Source organism: Prorops nasuta, unplaced genomic scaffold (genome assembly GCF_024137725.1).
Source record: "Prorops nasuta isolate Cenicafe-Biocafe unplaced genomic scaffold, Cenicafe_Pnas_1.2 PNAS00023, whole genome shotgun sequence".
Lineage (NCBI taxonomy): Eukaryota > Metazoa > Arthropoda > Insecta > Hymenoptera > Bethylidae > Prorops > Prorops nasuta.
In genome coordinates this window covers 2,119,615-2,130,860 of record NW_027116820.1, presented here as the reverse complement: position 1 = coordinate 2,130,860, position 11,246 = coordinate 2,119,615, and positions in this window count along the sequence as shown.

Sequence of the window (11,246 nt, the reverse complement as noted above, 5' to 3'; positions counted from 1 at the left end):
GAAAATGAAAACCACTACTGGTATGTATATTATACTATTTTCTTTATCACTTCTCTTTTGTAAATGTTGGTACAAATTAAAATTGCTTTTTTCCAGAACAAAAGTGTACAATTAAAAGTAATGAATGTACTAATGAGGACCATTTGACAGAAAATTTTGACTCATCGGTGGAATTAGAGAAGTCAATTAGCAATAGCAATTGTACGCAAACATCTAAAGGAGTTAAAGGTAGAAAAATTGCTTGTACTCTCTCTCTTATAAATGTAGTCAATTCAATTCTTGGAAAAATAGATCTTTTCCTTCCAAAATATAGTACTGAGTATGGATAATAGAATTAATTAGCGAAAGTTACTAGGTAAGAAACAAGAATATTCAAATAATTGATTAGAAGTATTGAATCCATTATTTGAATGTTTTCATTTCTTAACTATAAGCTTTTGATGATTATTTCTAGTATTAACGTTTATTACTGTATGTTGGAGAATTAGGTTTTTGATATCATTATAAATATTACCGCTGCCTGTGCAATATTGGCTCTTAAATTCATATCAGCTCTTAGAAATATAGTCTCCTTCGATTTAATTTTTGTGCAATAATTTGCACAACAAATAAATTTGATTCCATTATGTGTTCTTATGAAATTAACCTTTTTCAGAATCAGTTTTGGTAGATCCACCTAAAGATATAAGTGATAAGTTGACAGATATTATATTGAGCAGTGATACAGTATTAGGGGATATAAATGCTGTTCAGGGCGTAATTAATGTTTTAGTTGTTCCAGGTATTAAGATTTCTCTAATTTTAATTTCTACACTACTCGACTTTTTAAGTCCTATAAGTATAAATGATTTGATATAATTTAAAACAATTAATATCGATCCACTGACACACACACACACACACAACCTATTTATTAGCTTCTTTAACATAACTAATTGGGCTATTGTTTTACATGTTAGTAACTTTATGTCTTTAAATATTTCAAAATAAACTCTTTTTTTTAGAGGAAAATTATGAAATTGTAACCAGTGACTGCAATGAAGTATTTCAAATAAAGGATAAATATGATATAGCAATGGAAATATCTCAAAAGGATGGGTGTACAAACGTACCTGAAGGAGATACGGGTAATAGCATTATTAATTTCTGACATGTCCTTGTTGTAACTTGTAATTTTCTTATTTCAGATTTACATAAAGTTATTACTAATTCTAATTTGTGGAATAATTTTGATAATTTAGTTGCAGGCGTAAACAATGAAAGCATATCATTAGACCGATTATCGAATAATGTTCGGTAGTAATCATTGTTTAATTTAATACCTTTATTCTTAAAAGTATTTATACCTTTTCAATATATCTGACATAATTAATTTACAGAGGTATACCTACCATAATTGAAGATTTATTAATATCAAAAGATTACCAAAAAATTAGCGAAAATGACATATCATATCCATCACAATTTTCTTTGTCTAAAATATGTAATGACGGTAATAATACAAGATTAAGCAATATTCTATGAATTATTAATATGACATACAATTTCTGTATATATCTTTTCTTACAGAAATTTTTGATTTTGAAGAAAAATCGTCAAAAGCGGATAGTGATTGTACATACAATCCATCAGATACTTCTGATACAGAGAACAAAGAAAATTGTAGTTCTGATAATAATAAATGTCTTAAATCTTCAATTATCAATAAGAGCTATAAAAACTCAACTTTAGAGCTCTCAAATTCGTTGAATGTTTCGAAAAGTTTAGTTCCCAACGATGAATTCATGGCTGTTCAAACAACTGAATTTAAAGTGAAAAAAGATTTTTGAATTTATTGCCATTCTGAACAGACCAAATTAAGCCGCCACTTAATAAGAAGACATGCCGATGTTCCTGAAATTAAAACATTATTACTTATACCAAAAGGGCGTTTAGAACGTAAAGAAATCATATCGAAAATTCGCAAAAAGGGTCAATTCTTTTTCAACATAAACTCAAACGTTAATACTGGTGAGCTCAAAGTAATGAGACGACCAAACGAAAAGTACAAAAAACTGGCTACTGATTTTTACGTTTGTCCGAGTTGTGCTGGAACTTATTCCAAATCAGCTCTTCGTCATCATTATAAGAGGTGTAAACAGACAAATACGAAAACCAGTAAAAATCTACTCTCTAAATCTAGACAGATCACAGGTCGTATTCACGATGCTGCTTGCCATACTCTAAAAAAACGCGTTTTCCCTACTATAAGGGATGATGACATATCAAAATGCATACGCTACGACGAATTATGCATACAATTTGGAAACAAATTATGTGATAAGTACAAAGACCCGCATTTTTTCGATATGATAAGACAGAAACTGCGGCAGTTGGGTCGCTTTCTAATTGAAATGAAAAAATTGAATAGTAATATCGATGATTTCTTTTCTGTATTGTACCCATGTAATTCTGAGTTTTGCATTCAAGCAATTCAGTCACTAGCCGGTTTAAATTAAAATCGAACCGATTTTAAGACGCCATCATTAGCTACCTCATTAGGAACACTACTAAAACAAATTTGTAAACGAGCTATAACAATTTATATACAAAGAGATGATAAAGCTAAATTAGAAAAAGCAGAGTCATTTTTGAAATTATTGAATGAAGATTACTCATCGTCGATTGCGAGAGTAGCGACGGAAACACAATTTAAGAGAAGACGACAAAGCAAAAAGATTTTACCGTCCCGAAATGATATTAAGAAATTAATTCATTATATATCAAAACAAACAAAAACTGCTTATGATGCATTGCAAGCTAAATTTTCCTATAAACCTTGGAAAACTTTGACTGAATGTTCACTGCTCTCAATTCAGTTATTCAATAAACGTCGTGCAGGAGAAATCGAGCGAGCGTTTGTAGAAGATTTTAAGAATTGTAACCAACTAAATGAAAATACCATCGGCGACTCATATCAAAAACTTAATCAAGAGCAAAAAGAAGAAGCAAAGAAATACGTACATTTTACAATCCGTGGGAAATTGGGGTCGTCAGTACCAGTATTGCTGCATCGAGCTACCACATATAAATACGTAAAATTAATATTATTATACCGTAAAGAAGCAGGTGTAAATGAGAAAAATCCTTACTTGTTCGGTACTCCTGGAGTGTTAAAGGGCGACTATCGATATTTAAGAGCTTATAACCTTCTGGTGAAATTTTCTGAAAGCTGTGGGATTACTAATCCCGAGACAATTCGTGGAACTAATTTAAGGAAACACTTTGCCACGGTATGTTCTACATTGAAATTAAACGATGACGAAATATCGGATATAGCCAGCTTTATGGATCACGCCGAAAAAATACATAAGGAGTACTATCGACAACCTGTTCTAAGCAGACAAATATTACATATTTCGAAGTTGCTAGAAGCTGTACATGGAGGTAATGAAAACTCAGATGAAAGTGATAATAATGAGTCAGATGATAACCTTAATCAAAACAAAACACAAGGTCAGTATTTATTTGTTTATATATAATTACATATTGAAAAAATATTTTAATCGCGCTTCTTTTAATTTCAGCTGAACCAAATAGTTTTAACTCGGACATAAACACAGAGCAAAATGATGGTACCCTAGATGAAATTGATAAATCCGTTGAGAGAGCTAATCAAAATACAGATGACTCCTATGTCAGCTCAAATAAATATAAGAAGCAGCGAAAGAAGGGGAAAAAGAGATCCAGTAAGTTAAAAATCAAATTTGTTGAACTACGAAACCATAAAATATAATTAATAAGAATGAAAAAACATAAGCATATAACGAAAATTCTAACACTATTTTAATTTTCCTGTCATAAATAGCATCACCTTACGGCAAATGCATCCGGCAAAAATGGACACCAAAAGAAAAAGAGATAGCCGCCAAAGTATTCGCTACCCATATACAGGAAAAAACATTGCCATCATTTAAAGAGATCAAACAACTAAAAGAAGAATATCCAGATTTATTCCAAAGAATTTTGCAACAATTAAAACATGGGTATACAACCAAATTAAAAAACAAAATTAAAATTAATATTAAATAATATTAAAAAGCTATATTTATTATTTATATTTTAACTAAACAGTTTTGTATTTCCTTTAAATAAAGTTAATTACATACAAAAATTATTTTGTTCCATAGTAATCCACATTAGTAACTATTTACTTCGATATCAATTTTCAGATAATAATTTATACGATAATACGTAATTAAAAAAAAATAACCCTTGCCTAACGATTATTGCGAATAGAAAATAAGATCATTTAATGGAATAATATTTAGCACATAGCTATATATTCAAAGGAGATGCCATAGAACGAATCCAAAGTGCCATTTATAAAAATATACAAAAACATTCTTTAAAAGCTATGTTCCAATAAAAAAAGCGTCAATAAAATGTTTTAAGATTCGAAAAAGCACACGGATTATATAGAATCAAGAAATGAATATATCTTCTAGTTTCATTTAAGGATCACAATGAATACCACAGCCCTTAAACAAACTACGACCTGCCATATACCTCTGTACATTAGAAATTGGACCTGCTAATTTACCCTAAATAACAAAATATCCATGTGTAATGGTATATATGGGATCCAAATCAATTATACTTTTAATGCATGAAATAATTGTTTCTGTTGGTCGTTATGATCTGTAAGAAACACAAGTAGATCGTTGCGAGTGGATTTTTAAACTTATTTACGTTGGATGGATTGGAACTGCTGAAAGCTCTCTGTTGGTCTATCCTACAATTTGTTCATATCTACCCAAAGTAGCAAAAATGTGGAAAAAGTAGACTACAAGTTTTTCGCACGAGATAATCGTGCCTGGTGCGGAAATTGATGAGTGATTTTTTAGCAGTCTTTTTCAATAACGAATCATACTCTTTACATAATTTGAGCCTCGCTGCACGACAAAACTTTGCATTTTACAACGGGCCTGTTATATACCTTTCTACGTTGGAAATTGGACCTGCTAATTTACCCTCGATAACAAAATATCCATGTACAATGGTATATATGGGATCCAAATCATTTATAATATCAGCGCTTGAAACGATTGTTTCTGTTGGCTGTTATGATCTGTAAGAAACACATGTAGCTCGTGCCTGGTGTGGAAATTGAGGAATGATTTTTGAGCAGTTTTTTTGAATACCAAGTCATACTTTTTACGTAATTTGAGCCTCATTGCACGGCAGAACTTTTCATTTTACAATGGGCCTGTCATATAACTTTCTACATTAGAAATTGGACCTGCTAATTTACCCTAAATAACAAAATATCCATGTATAATGGTATATATGGGATCCAAATCAATTATACTTTCAGTGCATGAAATGATTGTTTCTGTTGGTCGTTATGATCTGTAAGAAACACAAGTAGATCGTTGCGAGTGGATTTTTAAAATTATTTACGTTGGATGGATTGGAACTGCTGAAAGCTCTCTGTTGGTCTGTCCTACAATTTGTTCATATCTACCCAAAGTAGCAAAAATGTGGAAAAAGTAGACTACAAGCTTTTCGCACGAGATAATCGTGCCTGGTGCGGAAATTGATGAGTGATTTTTTAGCAGTCTTTTTCAATAACGAATCATACTTTTTACGCTATGCGAGCCATAATGCACAACAAAACTTTTAATTTTACAACGGTCCTGCTGTATACCTTTGTGCATTAGAAGTTGGTCCTATACTTAACGGTATATATCTATGAATAATGGGACCCAGTCCTTCTATTTCCAATTTAATCTCGGAAAAAATTGATCCCCATTTTTAACCCAATGCATATAGAAACAAATTAGGACCGGTCCTTTTATTAAACTATATGTAAAAAGAATTATGTGGTCGGACCTTATATGTTACAGATGTCTCGATATGTACTGTTACACCTCTGAATTGGTCCTTGTATTACACTTCTTGTATATATATAATTACTGCTTCTATATTCTAATATTACTTTTTCCCTCCTATAGTTGCTTACACTATTTCCACAATGATGAGAAACTAAAATCGCATGAACGTGATTGTGCGCAACTCAATAAAAACATCAGAATTGTGATACCTGACAAGGACCGTTGGGTTTCCTTCAATAACATGAAGAACAGTGAGAGGGCGCCATTTGTTATATACGCTGACATTGAATGCTTGCTTGAAAAAGTTGAGCAAACAGATGACGATATTGGTATTTATCAAAAACACATACCTTATAGTATAGGTTATTATTTTAAAAGCGTTCGTGATTCAACGCTTTCTAATTATAAATCATATCGAGGACTTGATTGTATTGAATGGTTTGGACATGAGCTTGATAAAATGGCTGGTATAGCGAGTGAAAAACTGAAAACAGTAATACCTATGCATAAACTAAGTATTAGTGAATGTGCGAAACAATGTCCCAAGTTGGCTCCGAACCTGTGGTCAGAAGGGAAGGTCTTATTCTAGAATAAAGTATTCAAAGCCAAGATAAGAGATAAAAGGAGTTTTTATTTGAATAAATAAAAATATACAAAATTTACAATATATATTTACAAGAACCGCTAGACTAATTATCGACCTGCTAGGGAATTTGCTCTCGTCAACTTTTAGGGAATTTCGGTAGATGAAGATTCCTTGGATCCCCAGAAAGGAACGCGGACTTAGAAGCTCCCGGACTGGGCAATTTTCCCTGGGGTATTCCTCAGTAAAATCCCCAGCCACGGGAGGAAGCGAAGTAGGAGAAGTGGTTTTAGGGAAGGGGAAGTCCCCTTACCCCTCGGCCTCCTTCTCCCAGAGCTATAGTGGCTCCGAGCCACCCCAACCCCTAGGGTGAATTCTACCCCTCCCGTTACCCGACTCTTTGGAGAGCCCTGGACTTGAGGGTCGGAACACTGGGTCCGAGGTAGTCCTCGGATGCAGTGTGGAGGGGAAGGAGAGGGATAACTTCTCCCGGGAAGTCCCCGGAGAAATCTCCCTGAGGAGGGAGGATATTGCCGCAGAGGGGTAGTCCCCTCTTGGTAGGCGGTGGGTGGTTGGGTGATACTTACCAAAGTATGGTACCCAATGAGTTCGCCGGTGGAGGCGTTCTTGATGGCCAAGTGGAGGCGCTGCCGTGGAGGCGTCAAAAAGTGGGCCGTGGAGGCAAGAAAAGCTGCTTCTGTTGCTGCGGTTGCTGCTGATTAGGCAGGCTGTTGAGCAAGGCAGAGGTGCGATGGGTCCTTATCAAGGACCCATCTATATAATTCCGCGGCATGAAACTTGCCAGCGAGAGAGCTGCTCGTGGCGCTGGCCACCTAGTGGTCAGGCGCGCAAGCTGTGCCGCGGCCGCGACGCGCCAGGGCCTGTAGAAGCGCAAGCGCGCCGCGGTGCGAGATAGAGAGAGACAGGTGGAGCGGCTACACGCTGTTGGTCTAGCCGTCCCCTGTGAACGCAATAGAGACAGGGAGATATAGCAAAAATGTGGAATCAATTTTCTCAGCATTGTTGCTCCTCCCGATCTCGAACAGTGAAAATTCAAGGCATTATACTGAACCCAACTGTCATATATGTAAAAAGCAGTTTCTTCCAGATCAAATACGTGTTCGCGATCATGATCATTTAACTGGTAAATAAAGGGGACCTGCTCATAATAATTGTAATTTAAACTTTAAAGATTCACATGTAATACCAGTAATTTTTCATAATTTATCAGGTTATGATGCACATTTTATTTTCGGTACAATCGCTAACTTGTATGAAGGTTCAGTACACTTGTTACCTGTGCATAAGGAGAAGTATATTTCATTCACTAAATTCATCCGTAAATATAATATACAACTAAGGTTTATCGATTCTTTCAAATTTATGGCATCTAGTTTAGACAAATTGAGTTCATATTTAACGAGATCACAGTTAACAAATTTAGAGTCAGAATTCTCATATTTAAACATAGAACAATTTAACCATCTGACAAGGAAAGGTATTTTTCCTCACGATTACATAGATAGTCTGAACCGTCTGGAAGAAACTGCTTTACCTCCACGCGAGATATTCTATAATAGATTATCCGATAGTGATATTAGTGAGGGTGCGTATAATCACGCTAAGGAGGTATGGATCAAATTTCAAATACGAACACTTAGGGAGTATAGCGATCTCTATTTGAAAACTGATGTACTATTGTTGGCTGACGTTTTCGAAAATTTTCGTGATAGCTGCATGCAAACTTATAATTTGGATCCTGCTCATTATTATACACTCCCAGGCTTCACTTGGGATGCAATGCTCAAACATACAGGAATAAGATTAGAACTTTTCACTGACGTAGAAATGCTGCTTTTCGTAGAACGGGGCATACGTGGTGGTTTAAGCCATTGCTCGCACCGCTATGAAAAGACTAACAATCGGTACATGCAAAACTACAATCCCGAGGAACCTTCTAAGTATTTAATGTACTACGATGTAAATAATTTGTATGGGTGGGCAATGTCTCAACCGCTACCTACTCACGGATTTCGCTGGATTGAAAATGTTAATAATTTGGATATCTCTAATATACCGATAGATTCACCCGAGGGTTATATTTTAGAGGTTGACTTAGAGTATCCAAGCATGCTTCACGATAAACATTCCGACCTTCCATTTTGTCCCGTACGTGATGCACCACCGGGTACACGTCAGAAGAAGCTACTTGCAACTTTAGAAAATAAGGAGGGCTATGTTATACACTATCGTGCTTTACAGCAATGCATGCGTAATGGTGTTGTCTTAAAACACATTCATTGCGTTTTAGGATTTCAGCAGTCCACCTGGTTACGTAAATATATCGATCTGAACACTAGTTTGCGTGCAGCATCTAAAAATGAGTTTGAGAAAAACCTTTTCAAATTAATGAACAATGCGGTGTTCGGTAAGACTATGGAGAATGTTAGACATAGAGTTGATGTGAGACTCGTGAGTAGGTGGGAGGGAAGATATGGTGCTGAAGCAATGATTGCTAAGCCTAATTTTCACAGTCGCACTATATTCAGTGAGAATTTGGTCACAATTGAATTAACAAAATTAGCAGCTAAATTCGATAAGCCTATATACGTAGGTATGAGCATTCTTCATATTTCGAAAACATGTTTATATGATTTTCATTATGATTATATGTTTCCTACGTTCGGTAGCAAATGTAAAGCGTTATATACCGATACGGATAGTCTAATATACAGCATTGAGTGTGATGATATTTACACTATTATGAGGGAGAATCTTGCTAGATTCGATACAAGCGATTATTCTCCCAACAATCAGTACAATTTACCTCTAGTAAATAAAAAAGTCCCTGGGCTGATGAAAGTTGAGAATAATGGGCAGATAATGACAGAGTTTATTGGACTGAGATCAAAAATGTACACATTTAAAGTACAAAATAAAATGATCAAAAAAGCTAAAGATATTAAGACTTACGTTGTTGCTAGAAACATAACCTTCGAGGACTATAAGGACTGTTTAATAAATTTTACTGTACAAGTCCGCAATCAAAATTTAATTCGCTCAAAATTGCACAATGTTTATTCGATTACGCAACGGAAAGCGACTCTACCATGGGGTCATTATAGAATAAATTAATTATATTTAAATTGAATAATTTTATTAATAAATATTGTTTTTACAAAATATTATCTTTATTTATCCATGAATTATGTTTATTATCCCACAAAAAACAAGCTTCGCTTGTAAAAAAATGACGGCAAGTACATAAGTCGTCTCCAGCATGATTAATACAGTAATATAAAAAAATTTAATTTAAAAAAATAGTGAAATCCTAATGTTAGGCAAGTATAAATTTTTACCATGGCGAAAATTGAAATTTGGAAAAAAGTAAATAGTAATACAAAAATTACTTGCCGGGCCCGTAATATTCATGTGTAAGTCGCTATCTTGCAATATAAGTGTTGCTTCTCGTAAGTTGAAAATGCGGCTATTTAATACGATTGGATACAACGGGCCGGGCAAGTAATTTTTGTGTTACTATTTACTTTTTTCCAAATTTCAATTTTCGCCATGGTAAAAATTTATGCTTGCCTAACATTAGGATTTCACTATTTTTTTAAATTAAATTATTTTATATTACTGTATTAATCATGCTGGAGACGACTTATGTACTTGCCGTCATTTTTTTACAAGCGAAGCTTGTTTTTTGTGGGATCTTATAACGTTTTGTAAGAATATAGGAATTAAAACTAAACAATTGTTTTATCTAATTCAATATAACATAACATTTTCCAATGTCCTCATAAATCCATAATGCAAACCTTTAGTTCATAATGTTAATTTATTAATCTATTAAATAAAATACAAAATATTACAATGATGGATTCTTATCATAATTACACTTTTAGAGGCTTTAAACATAGTATTCAATGACTGTTTGAATTATATTTCAAACATTTTATACCCAAAATCACCTTAAAGCTCTTCGCTTTCAAAGATTTGCTTCTAAATTTACCTCTAAATCCACCTTTTTCTTAGTTGTTGCTCTCACTATCACCTTTGCATTATAACTCTTTCCCTGATAAACTAGTGACATTTATATATTCTTTTCATTAATATAAACTGTAAAATATGTACCAGTTAATGTAATGGAAGCCTATGATTTTTAGGTATACTGCTTTCAGTTTCCTGAAGTTACACATCGTATGCTCTATTACATGTGAAATATTGAAATCCTGAATTACTTTTATATTTACACATCTACATGATTTTATTATAATTTTCATCAACTATGTGATTTCTAATTCCAAAGTTGTATGCCCAAAATCACCTGCAAGTTTTTCCCTCTCAAGGATTTTCTTATGAATTGACTCATTTTTCCACCTTTTTCTTAGCTGTCACTCTCAATATCAACTTTGCATTATGGCACTTTCTCCATCACATTAATGCCATTTATATTTTCCTTTCATTAATATACACTAGGAAATACACCAACTCCTGCAATGGATGCCTCTCTTCTTTAGATATATAGTTTTCAGCTTCCTAAATTTATTCACCGTATGCCCCATCACATGTTAAATATTGCAATCATGAATTCTTTTCATATTTACAGATCTACATGATTTTGTTATAATTTTCACCAAGTATGTGATTTTTAATTCCAAAATTGTATACCCAAAATCATCTACAAGCCCTTCACTTTTAAGGATTTGCTTAGAAATTCATCTCTTTTTCTTAACTGTTACTCCCAATATCAACTATGAATCAGGGCTCTTTTTCAAGCAAAA